Raw genomic sequence first — 15,476 nt, 5'->3', positions numbered from 1 at the left:
CACATAGTATGTGCTACTGCATGTTCAAACTTCTAGGGGTTATTCTAGCAGCATATTAGCCCACTCTTCCTGGGTTCTTGTCAGGTTATTCATTTCTGTGCTCTGGGATAGTGTTTTCATATCAATCAACTCATCACTGTTCAACTTTACGTTATTCTCCCTTGTCTCAGCAATCTCAGTGTCATTCTTAACAGTGCATTTTGCTTGGCCCTGTAGTTCCCTTGTTGTGTAGGGCCTCTCATTCTTTCCTTGACCAAAAACTCTCCTTAGGTGATTTTTGCCAAGATTTAACCCTACATATACATCCAGTAACTAGAACAGGAGTAGATCCTGAGGAAAACACTTGTATTCTCTTCAAGGCATTAAAGTGTCAATTTTTTAGAGTGTTCATGTTATGAGAAAGAACCACTAGCTGTTAACTGGCATACTTCTGAAGACTTGTAGAGTTCTGGGTGTTTTGAAGACATGTAGAGTTTGGGTGTTCTGGAAGTTCAAGATTCTGAAGTACACTGACCCAGATGACCCAATCCAAAGTCTCAGAATAACTTATGGTAAGTGAAAGCTAATATTATTAAAGAAAAATATTTTAATAAATTTAGTATAGCCTAAGTGTGTAGTGTTTGTATACAGTAATATCCTAGGCTTTCACATTTACTTATCTCCCACTCACTATGTCATCCAAAGTAACTTTTAGTACAGCAAGCTCTATTAATGGTAAATTCCCTATACAGGCGTGCTATTTTAAAAAATATTTTATGCTATATTTTACTGTACACTTTCTATATTTAGATACTGTGTTCAAATTGTCTGCAGTATTCAGTATAGTAGTTTTCTATTAAAGATGTAGCCTAGGAGCAATAGACCATACCATATAGCCTAGGTTGTAGTAGACTATGTACTAGGTTTTTGTAAGTACACTCTTTGATGTTTGTATGATTATGAAATTGCCTAATGATTAATTTCCTGGAACATATGTATCCCCGTCACTAAGTGATGCCTGACTTTAGTTGCAACACAGATGTCAGCTTATCCCTCTGAGATAATTGGAGCTGGGCTGTCCCTTTAAAATTGTTCCTAACAAAACCAAAAGTCCAGAACATTTTATTGAAACATCACCAGTCATTGGATGATGGTTGTTCACAGAGAAACTTTTTAACCTTGAGTAAGACAGCAACCTTAAGCAGGAGACAATTCTCTGAAAGGGAAGTAGTTGTTGCTCTCAGAAGGGAACACTGTCACCATCTAAGGAAATGAGTAGCTCAACCTTAAAATAAGGGTCTGGGCAGCACAACACAGCATCCGCTATAATAAGTTCTTTAGGGGAAAAAAAATCTTAAATGAATGGATGCATATGTAAGAGTTTTCAGAGTAAAAGTAACCTTGTATTTAGGTATTAATTATGAGTTAAGCTGTCCCTATGTGATATGATTGAGAAATGGGCCATGAGATGCCAATAAAACTTTTGGGCACCAAATCTTGGTGGAGCTTCCTGACTGATGAATACATTGATGTACCAGGAGGGTAACATACCCATCCACAGGGAGAGGTCATGCAGTTCTGTGTTTGGAACCCTTCCAGACCTCAGCCCGTGTGTCTCTCTTTGCCCATTCTTGACTTTGTATCTTCTATAACAAAACTAATAATAAATGTAGCATTTTCCTGATCTCTGTGAGTCATTTTAGTGAATTATCAAACCTGAAGGGGACCATGGGAACCCCCTGGATTTGTAGCCAATCAGTCAGATGAGTGGGTGGTCTGGGGACTTCACTTGTGGATGGTATCTAAATTAGGGAAAGACTTGTTGAGGACTGTGTCTCTTAACTTGTGGCATCTGTGCTAATTTCGGGAGGCTAGCATCAGAATTGAATTGCAATAAACCAGTTGCGGTTGGTGTAAAAAAATTGCCGTACTTGAAACACTTTCAAAGGAGCCAGTGTCTTTTCTGCCTGTTCACTGTTCTGTCCCCAAAACCGAGAGCAGTACCTGTTACAACACAAAAATCTCTGAATATTTGTCAAATTAATCAGTTACATTATTCTTATTGTAAATCGACTGTCTACTGGAACTGAATTGATTCCTTTGGGCTTCCTGTTCTAGATGTCTGAATTGTTTTCTAGGTCAGCTCCTCCCTCCTTTTTCTTTCCACTTTTTTCTTGGATCTCATGATGTTTCTTTCTTGGATTTTAATTTTTTATTTCTTGAAGTCCATTATTAACTTTTTTCTTTTGATTTTAACTTGGCTTTGTTTTGGTGTAAGAAACATACTAGATTTTAGAAAGAGTGTATTAGAAGCTAACCTCCTTTCATGACATAAAACCTATTTTTTAAAATACTTGAATAATCTGGCATTTAGTGTAAAATGTAGTTTAAAATAACATGGTGATGTCATTGACCCACCATCTTGCAGTAATTTTTGCTGATGAGCAGTCGAACATCAATCTGGTTCTTTGTTGACAATCTGTTCCTGCATTCCAAAAAGAAAAAATCTTTAGCACCTTCTCTATATTTTAGATTTGAAAACTGTATACTAGAATATATTCTAGAGTGTTCATTGTCTTGACAACCTTACTTGGAGATATGATGACCAGGAATAGACAAGCAGATGACTCTACAGCACGTTGAAATAAGAAATGCCTTCTTGTATGTGACAGATCTTCTTCTGGGAGTTCTAAATCTCCTAAGGAAGATAATCTATTCATTTAAGACAAATATCTGATTTTGGATGAAATGCAAATACCACCGATTCTAATTTCTTTGTGTAGGAGGCTGAAGGGCTGGGAAAGAACTTGGAAAGGGAGGTTCAACCAAATTGTTCCATGTATATTCCTTTGATTAGTCTCTGTAGCTGCTTACTTGTGGTGCTTGCTGTTTTCTGGACTTGCGGACACAGAACTTGGAACCTCTCTGCAAATAGGAAAAGACATCCCATATCAGCTACAGACTTCCTCTGGAGTGTGTGCTGGATCTGGCTTCCTCTATCCTTGTTTATTTTTTAGTGTTTGCCTATGCTGTATTTCATATAATTATAAGATACCTTCTCTAATGATGAAAAGCCACACTTCTCCCATTTCTCAAGAGGTATGTATGCACATACCTGTGTGTACGTCTTATATCTCATGTTATAGATTAAGGTAGACATAACTAAACATTTTCCAATTTGTAGAAATTAGAGTGCATAGCTAAATATTTTCTGATTTTATCTTTTAAACTAGAAATTCACAAAATTGTACTTCCGGATGTTATTTTCTGATATACAAATTATTTCCAATTCCTACATTTAGATCATATTTCGTATTTCATTATTAATATTTAATAGTTTATTTCATTTATGTTTATAAAGTAGCAGAGAGAAAAATATGTTTCCATTTCCATCTAACAGCCTATAAGGGTACCACAAAAATATGAGCCAGTAAATTATTTTTAGTCAGAAAACATTTTATTTCATCTTGGCTTGGAATTATTAACTTTAGATTTGCTAAATGCTCCAATACCTCCTGTTTTTGCTATATATTCAGTCGTTTATTGATAAATTTTTATGTGGCCTAAGACGTTTTACTTTCAATGCCATTGAGTCATTTGTATTGTATTATAACTAACAATAATGACAGACATTTGCAGAATATTTTAATAGTTGACATTATATATTAACAGATTAATATTAAATATCCACATAATAAAATTATATATAAGATCCTAAAAATATTTAGACTATTAAAAACAATATCTATCATATTGTATATAGTTAAACAATAAAAATAGAAATGAGTATAGTTCCATATTCCTAAATCAAAGAGTTGCCTTATTTTTACAAAGGCCTTCAAAATATGCCCTAAATATTTTCTTCTCTCAAGTATACTAAGAGGTTCCATGTTGTATCATATCAACCTCTAAAATCATCTACAACTTCTGCTTTATCTTGTTTCAAAACCCTTAATTTCTACTTTTCCATGAAACAACAATGTATTTTTCTGATCATTTTCTGAAGTACAAAAAAAAAAAAAAAAAAAAAAAGACCTAACTGCTTATTGTCCATAAGGAGCCCATTTTAAATATGAAGACACGTGTAAATTAAAGGCAAATGAATGGAGAATTATACACCATGACACTGCTCATCAAAAGAAAGTGAAAGTAACTATATACATTTTAAACAGAAAATAACCAAAGTAAGTAAATTTATGAGATTAAGTAGTAAATAATAATGAGAAAGGAGTCAATTATCCAGGAAGATATAATAATCCTTAATGCATATGCATCTAACAATAGCATCAAAATATATAAAGCTAAAGATAGAACTGCAAAGAAAAATAAATAAATCTACTATTGTAGTTGCAGACTTCAGCACCTTTCGAACAGATATAGACAGATTCAGCAGGTAGAAAACCTGTTAAGGAGATGGTTGAACTCAATAGCACTCATAAACAACTGGATATGAAATACTATCCAACAACAGACGAATATGCCTCCTCCAGTTCACATGGAAAATTTACCAAGACAGACCACATTCTAAAGATAAGACATACTTTAACATTTTAAGAAGATAGAAATTATACAACATCTGTTCTCAGATCACAAAAATTACACTAAAATTTAATAACAAAAAAAGCTGAAAAATTCTAAAATACTGAAGATTAAACAACACACTTCTAAATAACACATGGATCAAAGAAGAAATCTCAAGATTTTTTTTAAAACTTTACCTAAGTAAAAATAAAAATATAATTTTGGAGGAATGCAGTGAAATTAGTGCCTAGAGAGAAATTTATAACATTGAATGCATATATTAGAAAAGAAAAAAGATCTAAAATTAATCATTTAAACTTTCACTTTAGGATACTAGAAGAAGAAGAGCAAATAAAATCCAACGTAAGCAGAAAATAAATAATAGAAAGTAGAGTATAAATACAATTGAAAACAGAAAATCAATATAGGAAATCAAAAAAATTTTGAAATGATTAATAAAAATTAATAAAACCAATAGGTCTCAAGTCCAGATAACAACAAAAACAAAAAACACAGAGGGCACAAATTATTAATACCAGAAATGAAAGTGAGGACATAACTAAAGACCTCATGGACATTAAAAGGATAATAAAAGATACCAGGAACATCTCTATGCCCACAGGTTTGATAAGTTACAAAAATGGATCAATTCCTTGCAAGCACAATCGGCAAAAACTCATGTAAAAAGAAATAAATAATCAAAATAGGCCTATATCTATTAAAATAATGGAATCAATGATTAATAGCCTTCTGAAACAGAAAGCACTAGGCCTGAATGGATTCACTTTGAATTCTACCAAACCTTTAGGGAAGAAATTTTCTACAATATCTTCCAGAAGATAAAAACAGAGAGAATACTTTCTAACTCCTTCTAGGAAGCCAGCATTATAAAAATATCCCAAATACATAAAGACATTATAACAAAAGAAAATGACAGACTGATATTGCTCATCAAAATAGGTTTAAAAATCTTCAATGAGATATTAGCAACTTGAATTTATCAATGTATAAACAGGCTAATGATGAAAAATCACATAACTATATCAATACATGGAGAAAAAGAATTTGAACAAAATCCAGTTCTCATTTATAATAAAACTCCCAAGTAAGAGGGAGATTTTGATAACATGATAAAGAATGTCTGCAAAACTCTGTAACTAACATCATCTTTATTGATGAAAAGTAGAATCAGGCAGTGTCAGTCCTCCAACTTTGATCTTCAATATTGAAGAATAATATTGCTGCTTTGAATTGAAGAACAATATTGCTCCAACTTTGTTCTTCAATATTGAAGAACAATATTGCTTCTTCAATACTGAAGAACAAAGTTGGAGGACTGACGCTACCTGATTCTGACTTTTTAAGAAAGTGCAGTAATCAGAACAGTGAGTTATTCGAATGGACAGATCAATGGCACAGAATAGGGATCTCAGAAGTAACCCAATAAAAAATAGGCTGCATATCTTAACAGACAAATCCTCAAAGAAGATATACAGATGACATGTAAGCATATGAAAAAAATTTCTACATAATATGTTATAAGGGAAATGCAAAGCTTTCCTGCTAAGATCAAGAATAAGGCAAGGATGTCTCCTCTTACCAGTGCTCTTCCACATCATACTAAAGTTCATGCTAAGACCATAAAAAAGTAAAAGAAATAAAATATATTCATATTGGGAAGGAAGAAATAAAACTTCATTTTTTACAGATGACATCATCATGATCATCTTTGTAGAAAATCTGAAATATCTGAAAGAAAACCTCCTGGAGCTACTAAAGAATTACAGCAAGACTGCAGGATACAAGCTTAATATGCAAAAGTGAATTGCTTTCCTGTATAGCAGCAGTGAAAAGGGACATACTATTACTTACATGAGAACCCAAAAAATGAAATACTTGTTTATAAATCTAACAAAATATGTATAGGATCTATATGCAGAAAACTACAAAACTTTATTGAATAAAGTCAAAGAAAAACTACATAAATGGAGAGATATTTCTTGTTCATTGAATAGAATAATAAATGTTGTCAAGATATCAGCTCTTCCCAACGTAATCTATAATGCAATCCCATTCAAAATCCTAGCAAGTTATATTTTTTCAATATCAGCAAACTAACTCTAAGGTTGATATGGAAAGGCAAAAGACACAGAAGTAACAAGACAATATTGAAGAACAAAGTTGGAGGACTGACACTACCTGATTCTAAGACTTTTTAAGCAAGTGCGGTAATCAGAATAGTGAGTTATTTGAATAGACAGATTAATGGCACAGAATAGGGATCTCAGAAGTAGCCCAATAAAAAATAGTCTACTTATCTTAATAGACAAATCCTCAAAGAAAGTATACAGGTGGATGTAAGCATATGAAAAAAAATTCTACATAATATGTTACAAGAGAAATACAAATTAGAATAGCAATGAGATACTTCTATATTCCTAGTACAATGACCACAAACTGGAACACTGATAACACCAACTACTGATTAGAATGTGAAGGAACAAAAATGTTCATTTATTGCTAGTGGGAATACAAAATGATGCAGCCACTATAGAAGACAGTTTGACAGACTGAAAAAAAAAAAAAAAAAAAACTGAATTTGTTCTTACCATATAGTACAGCAATCACGCTCCTTGGTATTCACCCAAAGGAGTTTAAAATCGATGTCCAGCCCAGTGCAGTGGCTCACACTTGTAATCTCAGAACTTTGAAGACCGAGGCAGGCAGATCATTTGAGTTCAAGAGTCCAACAGCAGTCAGACTGTGTCTCAAAAAAATAAAAATAAATTAAATTAAATTGATATCTAAACAAAAACTTGTACACAGATTTTTATAGCAGCTTTATTCATAATTTTCCAAACTTGGGAGCAACCAACATGTCCTTCAACAGGTGCCTGAATAAACTGTAGTATATATAGACAATGGAACATTATTTAGCGCTACAAAAAAAAAAGGGGGGGCTATCAATCCATGAGAAGACATAGCGGAAACTTGAATGTATAGTACTAAGTGCAATATGATCACCTAAAGGGCTACATATTATGTGAGTCCAGCTACATGACATTCAGAAAAGGGCAAAAACTATGGTTAAAGTTAAAAGATCAGTGGCTGCCCAGGGTTGGGGGAGGGAGGGTTGAAGAGGTAGAGCAGGATTTTTAGGGCAGTGAAAATACTCTGTATTATATTGTAATGATAGACACATGTCATTACACATTTGTCCAAACCCATAGGATGTAAAGCACCAAGAGTGAACCCTAATGTAAACCTTGGACTTTGGCTGATAATGACACATTAATGTAGATTCATCAGTTATAATGAATGTACCACTGTAATGAGGGATATTGGTTACAGGTAGGCAATGCATATGTGAAGGCGAGGATTATATGGGAAAATGTCTTTACCTTCCTCTCAATTTTGCTATGAACCTAAACTGCTTTTAATAAATAACATTTTTTTTTGAAAAATGTGCATTACAAATCCAAGCTAAATATGAAAATAAGTTTAAGGCATTGTTTTCAAAGAGTAGATACACTAGTCATATAAAATGCTTAATTTAGATCCAAAAAGACAGAAAAAATGTGGGAAAAAGTAATAATTAACAAACAGTGAATATAAAACGGTGATAAAAGTGGCAGATAATAATCAATTTTAATAACTGTGTAACATTTTTATAACATTTAAAATGTGAATAGTCTAAAAACACCTATTAAAACTCAGAGATTGTTAGAGTGGATAAAAAATTTATTTACTAGAGAAGCTCAACAGTAGCTTTAAGCTGGCAAAAGAAACAGCTTTAGAATAGTTTAATTAAAAAATGATACATTCTGAAGACAGAAAAAAAATAATGGGGAAAAATGAGCAAAGACTCAGTGATATATGGAACACCATTAAGCACACCAAAATATGCATAATGGGAGTACCGGCAGAGGAGAGAGAAAGTAACAAAAACAAATAGTTGAAGAAATAATGGCTGGGAACTTTTCATATGTGATAAAAAAAATTAGTCTACATCCAAGAAGCCAAACTCCAAGTAGGATAAATGCAATGAGATTTATAACCAGACACATCATAATAAAATCTCCAAAACACAAAGACAGGGTTTTGAAAATAGTAAAAGAAAAATTACTCATCACATTATAAGGACCCCTGATGATAATAAAAACCAACTTCTCATCAGAAACACTGGAAGCCAAAGACAGGTAATAATGTATGCAAAAGGCTGAAAGAAAAAGACTGCCAACAAAGAATTCTGTATTCAGAGAAAAGTTGCCAAAATACACACACACACACACACACACACACACACACACACACACACACAATCCCAACCAACCAAAAACAAAAACCTGAGAGAATTTCTTTGCTATCAGAGCCACTTTATAAGATACTACTAAAGAAAGTTCCTCAGGTTGAGAGTAGGTTACCCCAGAGAGTAATTTGAAGCCACTTGAAAAAAACCAAATGCCAGTAAAGATACTTATATGAGTAATCATGGAGAAAATTATAATTGCATATTTCTACTTTACTTCCCTTACTTGATTGAAAAAGCAAATGTACAAAATATATATCTATACTTGTAATGTTGACACTTTTGTATATAGAAATATATTTGACAATGTCATCAGAAAGGGTCATTTGTGAGCAATGTTCTGTGGAGGAAAACAAATAACATCAGATAGTAACTTGAATCCAAGGAAACAAATAAAGAGAACCAAAAACAGTGATATGGGTAATGTAAGCCTATAAATATATACTGCAAATACATACATGTTATTCTTTTTTCCTAGCTTCTTTAAAAGTCATACAATTGTATGAAATCAATGTATTGCATCTGTATTACATACAATTGTGCAGAATTAAAATGTATAAAATAGCAGAAAAAAATGGGAGGAGTGTATATAAACAGTATGTAGGAGGAAAGTATCTCATTGTAATTAAGTTAGTATATGTCTGAAGTAGGTTCTAATAAGTGTATACATGTACTTATTATATATAGTGTATATATATATATATAGTGTATATACAATAAGTATATTATACACTTATTAGAACTTACTTCAGACATATACTTATTATATATATATATACACTTATTAGAACCTACTTCAGACATATACTAACTTATTTTATATATATATATATATACTTATTAGAACCTACTTCAGACATATACTAACTTAATTCCAATGAGATAGAAACTTTCCTCCTACATACTGTTTATAAACACTCCTCCCATTTTTTCTGCTATTTTATATATACCTATAAATTTATTTATGTCTGATGTAAGTTCTAATAAATGTATATATATATATATATATATTTATGTCTGAAGTAGGTTCTAATGTCTATAGGTATATATTTATATATACCTATAAATTTATGTCTGATGTAAGTTCTAATAAATGTATATATATATATTTATGTCTGAAGTGTATATATATACACTTATATATATATATACACACTATATATATATATATATACACTTATTAGAACCTACTTCAGACATAAATATATATATATATATATATAAAAATTTATATGTATATATGGTAAGCCCTAGAGAAAATGTTTAAGGAAATAACAACAAAAAAAAAACCACACTTAAAAAAATCATTAAAAGTATTAAAATGTCACACTAGGAAATAATCAATTAATGAATAAAAAGTAATAAAGATGGGATAGACATAAAACATATACAGACACAAAATGGCACAGGTAAATCTAACTATACAATAACATCAAATGATAATGGATTAATCAGTTCAATCAAAATGCAGAGATTGTCAGACTGTACCAAACAAATAACCTTTACCTATTTAATGTCCTCAGGAGACACACTTTAAGTTCAGAGAAACAAATGATTAGAAGATAAATGGATGGAAAATATACATCATGTAAACTGCAACCATAACAGGGCTGGTATGGCTAATTAACATTAGACAAAATAGATGTTTAAATTAAAACATTACTAGAGAAACACATTCTATACTGATAAAAAATATTCAATCCATCATGAATATATAACAATTCTAAAAATATGCACCTAACAATAAGCTCCCAACTATGAAGTAAAACTAAAGGGAGAAATAGACAATTCAACAACAGCAGAGACTTCATACTCCACTCTAGGTAGTGGATAAGACAATTAGACAAAAGATGAACAAGAAAATAAAAGGCTTGAAGCAGCCATGAATTGAACATACAACCAAAACAAGCAAACAAACATACAAACAAAAAAACCAGAACACACATGCTTCTCAAGTACATGTGGAATTTCTCCAGGATAGGTCACACGCTAGGCCATAAAAAATAAAAAGCCTCAGTAAAATTAAAGGTATTGAATTAATATGAAATAAGTTCTTTACTAAAAATAAAATGTAATTACCACTCACTAATAGGAGAAATTTTGAGAAATTCAAAAACATATGAAAAGTGAATAATACACTTCTAAATAACCAATGGGTCAAGGAAGAAATCACAAAGTAAGTCACATTAAATTGCTTTAAGATAAATGAAAATAAAACACATTACACCAAAACCTATGCTATGCAGTAAGTCACTGTAGTGAAATTGAGAGCTAAAAACCTATATTTAAAAAGAAGAGAAATTTCACATCAATAATGGGCTCTTCAATTTCAACCCACTGAAAGAAAAAATTGAAACTAAAATGATCAGACAGGAGGAAATGATAAATATTAGAGTGGAAATCAATGTCATAGATGAGAAAAACAATGCGAAATAAAAAGCCAAAAAGTTCTATGAAAGAAGAAAATAGCAGCAAATCTTTAGCAAGACAGATTTTAAAAAAAGAAAGGAAAGTTGAATCACTGAAATTAAGAGGTCATCACTACTGTTCTTAGATAAACAAAAAGCATTATAAAGTAATTAATATGAAAAAATATGTCAATAATTAGACAACTTAGATGAAAGAGAGAAATCCATAAACAGACACAAACTACTAAACCTTACGTTAAAAGAAATATAGACTCTGAATAGAGCACAAGTACTAAACCATTTATATTAGAAATTGGAAGTTCCTGTACAAATAAAACAAGCTCCAGGTAGCTTCACTGGTAAAATCTTACAATCACTTAAAGATAAATTAACATCAGTTGTTCACAAATGCTTCCAAAAATGTGGAAGACAAGCAACCAATCTCAACTCACTCTATGAAACCACTATTACCCTGATATCAAAATCAGATAAGGCCATCACTAAAAATATGTCTAAAAACCTACCTCTTTTATAAATACTAATGAAAAATTCTTAAATTACAAATACTACACTCTGAGTCCAGCAGCATGTAAAAGGAATAACTCACCCTGGAAAAGTGGGATTTATTCCAGGACAAAAAAGAGTTGATTTAGCATATTAAATGAAACAATAAAATATTAATACAATAAGAGACATCATCTGGTAGGAATGTAAAGTACAGTGGCTTTGGAAAACATTATTCTAAATTCTCAAAATGTCAAACATAGAGTTATCCATTATTTCCACTTATAGGTAATTTCTCTTGCTGGCTTCAGGTAAGACTCAGCACATTCCCAGCTCTAATGGCTATGCCGTGAGACTCCTTCTACTTGAGAAAAGTGGAGTGAAAGGTAAAGGGGCCTTTGTCTTGTACCTTAAGTACCAGCTTGGCCATAGGGGTGTAGAGTGACAAGCAGATTCTTGGGGTCCCCAATTCCATGACTTGGCTCCTGAATGGCATTTCTGAATCTTCTCTGGGCCAGAGGGGAGCCCACTGCCCTGAGGAGTGAGTCCCAGACCAGGCAGCATTCACCACACTGTGACTGAACAGCCCTTGAACTTTAAGGGAACATTGGTCATAGTCTGGCAGTATACTCTATGGACCTGTGGTGACAGTGGCCATGGGGTGAGGATCCTCTGCCTTTGGAAGTGGGAAAAAGAGTGGGAAAGACTGAATCTTGTTTGAGTGCAAGCTCAGCTGCAGTACAATAGAACATCAGGTAGATTTCTAAGGTTTTTGATTCTAGTCCCTAGTCTTAGAATGGCACCTCTGAACATGGCTGGGGCATGGGAGAACTTGTCATACTAAAGGGAGGGACACAGCTTGTCTGGCTTTGCCACCTGCCAGTGGAAGAGCCCCAGGACCTTGAGTGAATACAGAGTGTAGCCAGGGAAGACTCAGTGCTGTGCTGTCTTCAGATCCAACCCAGCACATTCCTAGCGGTGGTGGCCAAAGGATTGCTTGTGCCACTCCACCCCCAGCTCCAGTTGCTCAGAACAAACAGAAAGACTCCATTCATTTGGGATAAAGTGAGGGAAGAGAATAAAAGTTTCTGCCTCGTAATCCAGATACTTCTTCTGGATCTTGTCTAAGACCGTCAAGGAGTTGATGCTATGAGTTTGCAAGAACTACACCCAGTATTACTGGGCTTCGGGTGCCCCCTAAAGCAGATACAGCTTAGATGACAACACCCACATTCTTTCAAATATCTGGAAATCCTTCCCAAGAAGGAGAGTTGCACAAAAGCCCAGACTGAGAAGGCAACAATAAATATCTAATTCTTTAATGCCCAGGCACAGATAAACATCTACAGGTATCAAGACCATCCAGGAAAACATGTTTGCAAAATGAAATAAATAAGGCACCAGGGATCAATCCTGGAGAAGCAGAGATTCATGACTATTCAGACAGAGAATTCAAAATAGCTGTTTTGAGGAAAGTCAAATAATTTCAAGATAACACACAGAAAAAACTCAGAAGTCAATCAGATAAATTTAACAAAGAGATTGAAATAATTAAAAATAATCAAGCTGAAATTCTGGAGCTGAAAAAATGCAATGGGCATATGGAAGAATGCATCAGTCTTTTAATAGCAGAATTCATCAAGCAGAAGGAAGAATTAGTCAGCTTGAAGGCAGGCTATTTAAAAATATATAGTCAGAGAGGAAATAATAATAAAGCTAAAAAGCAGTGAAGCATGTCTACAAGATCTAGAAAATAGCCACAAAAGAGCAAATCTAAGAGTTATTGGCCTTCAGGACGAGGTAGAGAAAGAAGAGATAGGGATGGAAAGTTAATGCTGAGAAATAACAACAGACCTTCCCAAACCTAGAGAAATATATCAATGTCCAAGAACAAGAACATTATAGAACACCAAGATTTAACACAAAGAAGACCACCTTAAGGCACTTAATAATCAGACTTCCAAATGTCAAAGGTAAAGAAAGGATCCTAAAAGCAGCAAGATAAATGAAACGAATAAAATGCATTGGAGCCCCAGTATGTCTGGCAGCAGATTTTTGGTGGAAACTTTACAAGCCAGGAGACAGGAAAGTGCTGAAGGGAAAAATCTTTTACCGTAGAATAGTACATCTGGCAAAAACATCCTTCAAACATGAAAGAGAAATACTTTCCCAGATTAAAAAGCTGAGAGATTTTATCAACACCAGACCTGTCCTACAAGAAATGCTATAGGGAGTACTTCAATCCGAAAGAAAAGGACGTTAATGAGCAATAAGAAATCATCTGAAGGTATAAAACTTACTGGTAATAATAGGTACACAGAAAAAAAAACATAGTATTTTTAACACCATAACTGTGGTGGTGTGTCAGCTACTCTTAATTAGAAAGACTAAATGATGTATCAATTAAATATAATAGCTACAACATCTTTTCAAGATATAGTCAGGTACAATAAGATACGAAAAGCCACAACAAAAAGTTAAAACACAAAGGGATGAAGTTAAGGCATAGAGCATAAGTTTTCTTTTTGCTTTCATGCTTTGTGCAAACAGTGTTAAGTTGTTATCAGCTTAAAATAATGGATTATAAAATAAGACTTGCAAGCCTCATAGTAACCTCAAACCAAAAAACACGCAATAAATAAACACAAAACAAAAAGCAGGAACTAAATCATATCAGCAAAGAAAAATCACCTTCACTAAAAGGAAACCCTGCCCACCCTGTGTATACCAAAATCCATGCATCCTCAGCCTGCATAGACAAAAAGTTGGCCCTCCATATTACATGTAGATTTCACATCCTGCAAATGTAATTTCTTGCTTGCTTGCTTGCTTGGTTTCAGAGACAGAGTTTCACACTGTTGTCCTGGCTGGAGTGCAGTGGTATGATCTCAGCTTGCTATCGCCTCAAACTCGTGGGGTTCAAGCCATCGTCTATCCTCAGCCTTCTGAGTAGCAAGACTACACCACATACCCAGCTAATTTTTTATATTTTGTAGAGACAGTGTCTCACTATGTTGTCCAGGCTGGGCTCAAACAACTGGCCTCATGGGATCCTTCCAGTATGTAAAGTGCTGGGATTACAGGCATAAGTCATCATGCCATTCCATCCCAAATGCTGTTTTTTAATCTGTCTGGTTAAAAATATATCTGATGTATAAGCGGGTGCGTGCAGTTCAAACCCAGGTTGTTCAAGGGTCAAATGTTTATAAATTATATCTCAATAAATCTGTTACATAAAGTATCCACCTCTTCGTCATTTGTCTTTAAATACAAAATAGAACATTAATACTGTCCATATGACCATTTTGCTTATTTACCTTTCTCTCTCATAGGTGTTAGGGTAGCTTTTCAGGAAGTTAAGTCACTTAAATTTGAGATTTTATATTTAACAATAAAAGTAGGATTAATATGTCCCTACTTATAAATCCTTTCTCTATATAAAAACAGCAGTGTGCAATTCATACATGTAACAGAGTGCCAAAAATGTATGTTTCCTCCTTAATCATACTTTTATGCAGCTGAAGTCTTATAATTGAAATACATACATATGTGACAAAGGCTCCCACAATTTAAAGAGAGCATTAGGTTTCTAAGGAGTTACTAGGATTTTTTTTATAAAAGCTCAGAAACCTTCTTTTTATCATTCCTCTCCTTACATAAAAGAAGGATAGAAGTTCAGGGGATGCTTTCAATAGAATTCAAAGGATGAGAGGACACTGTCTCGAGTCTCAGCAGAAAACTGATCTTTCCTCTGT

Source organism: Sapajus apella, unplaced genomic scaffold, assembly GCF_009761245.1.
Source record: "Sapajus apella isolate SASKATOON/1434 unplaced genomic scaffold, GSC_monkey_1.0 scaffold107, whole genome shotgun sequence".
In the NCBI taxonomy this organism is placed as follows: domain Eukaryota; kingdom Metazoa; phylum Chordata; class Mammalia; order Primates; family Cebidae; genus Sapajus; species Sapajus apella.
Note: the sequence above shows the minus strand (reverse complement) of the source record.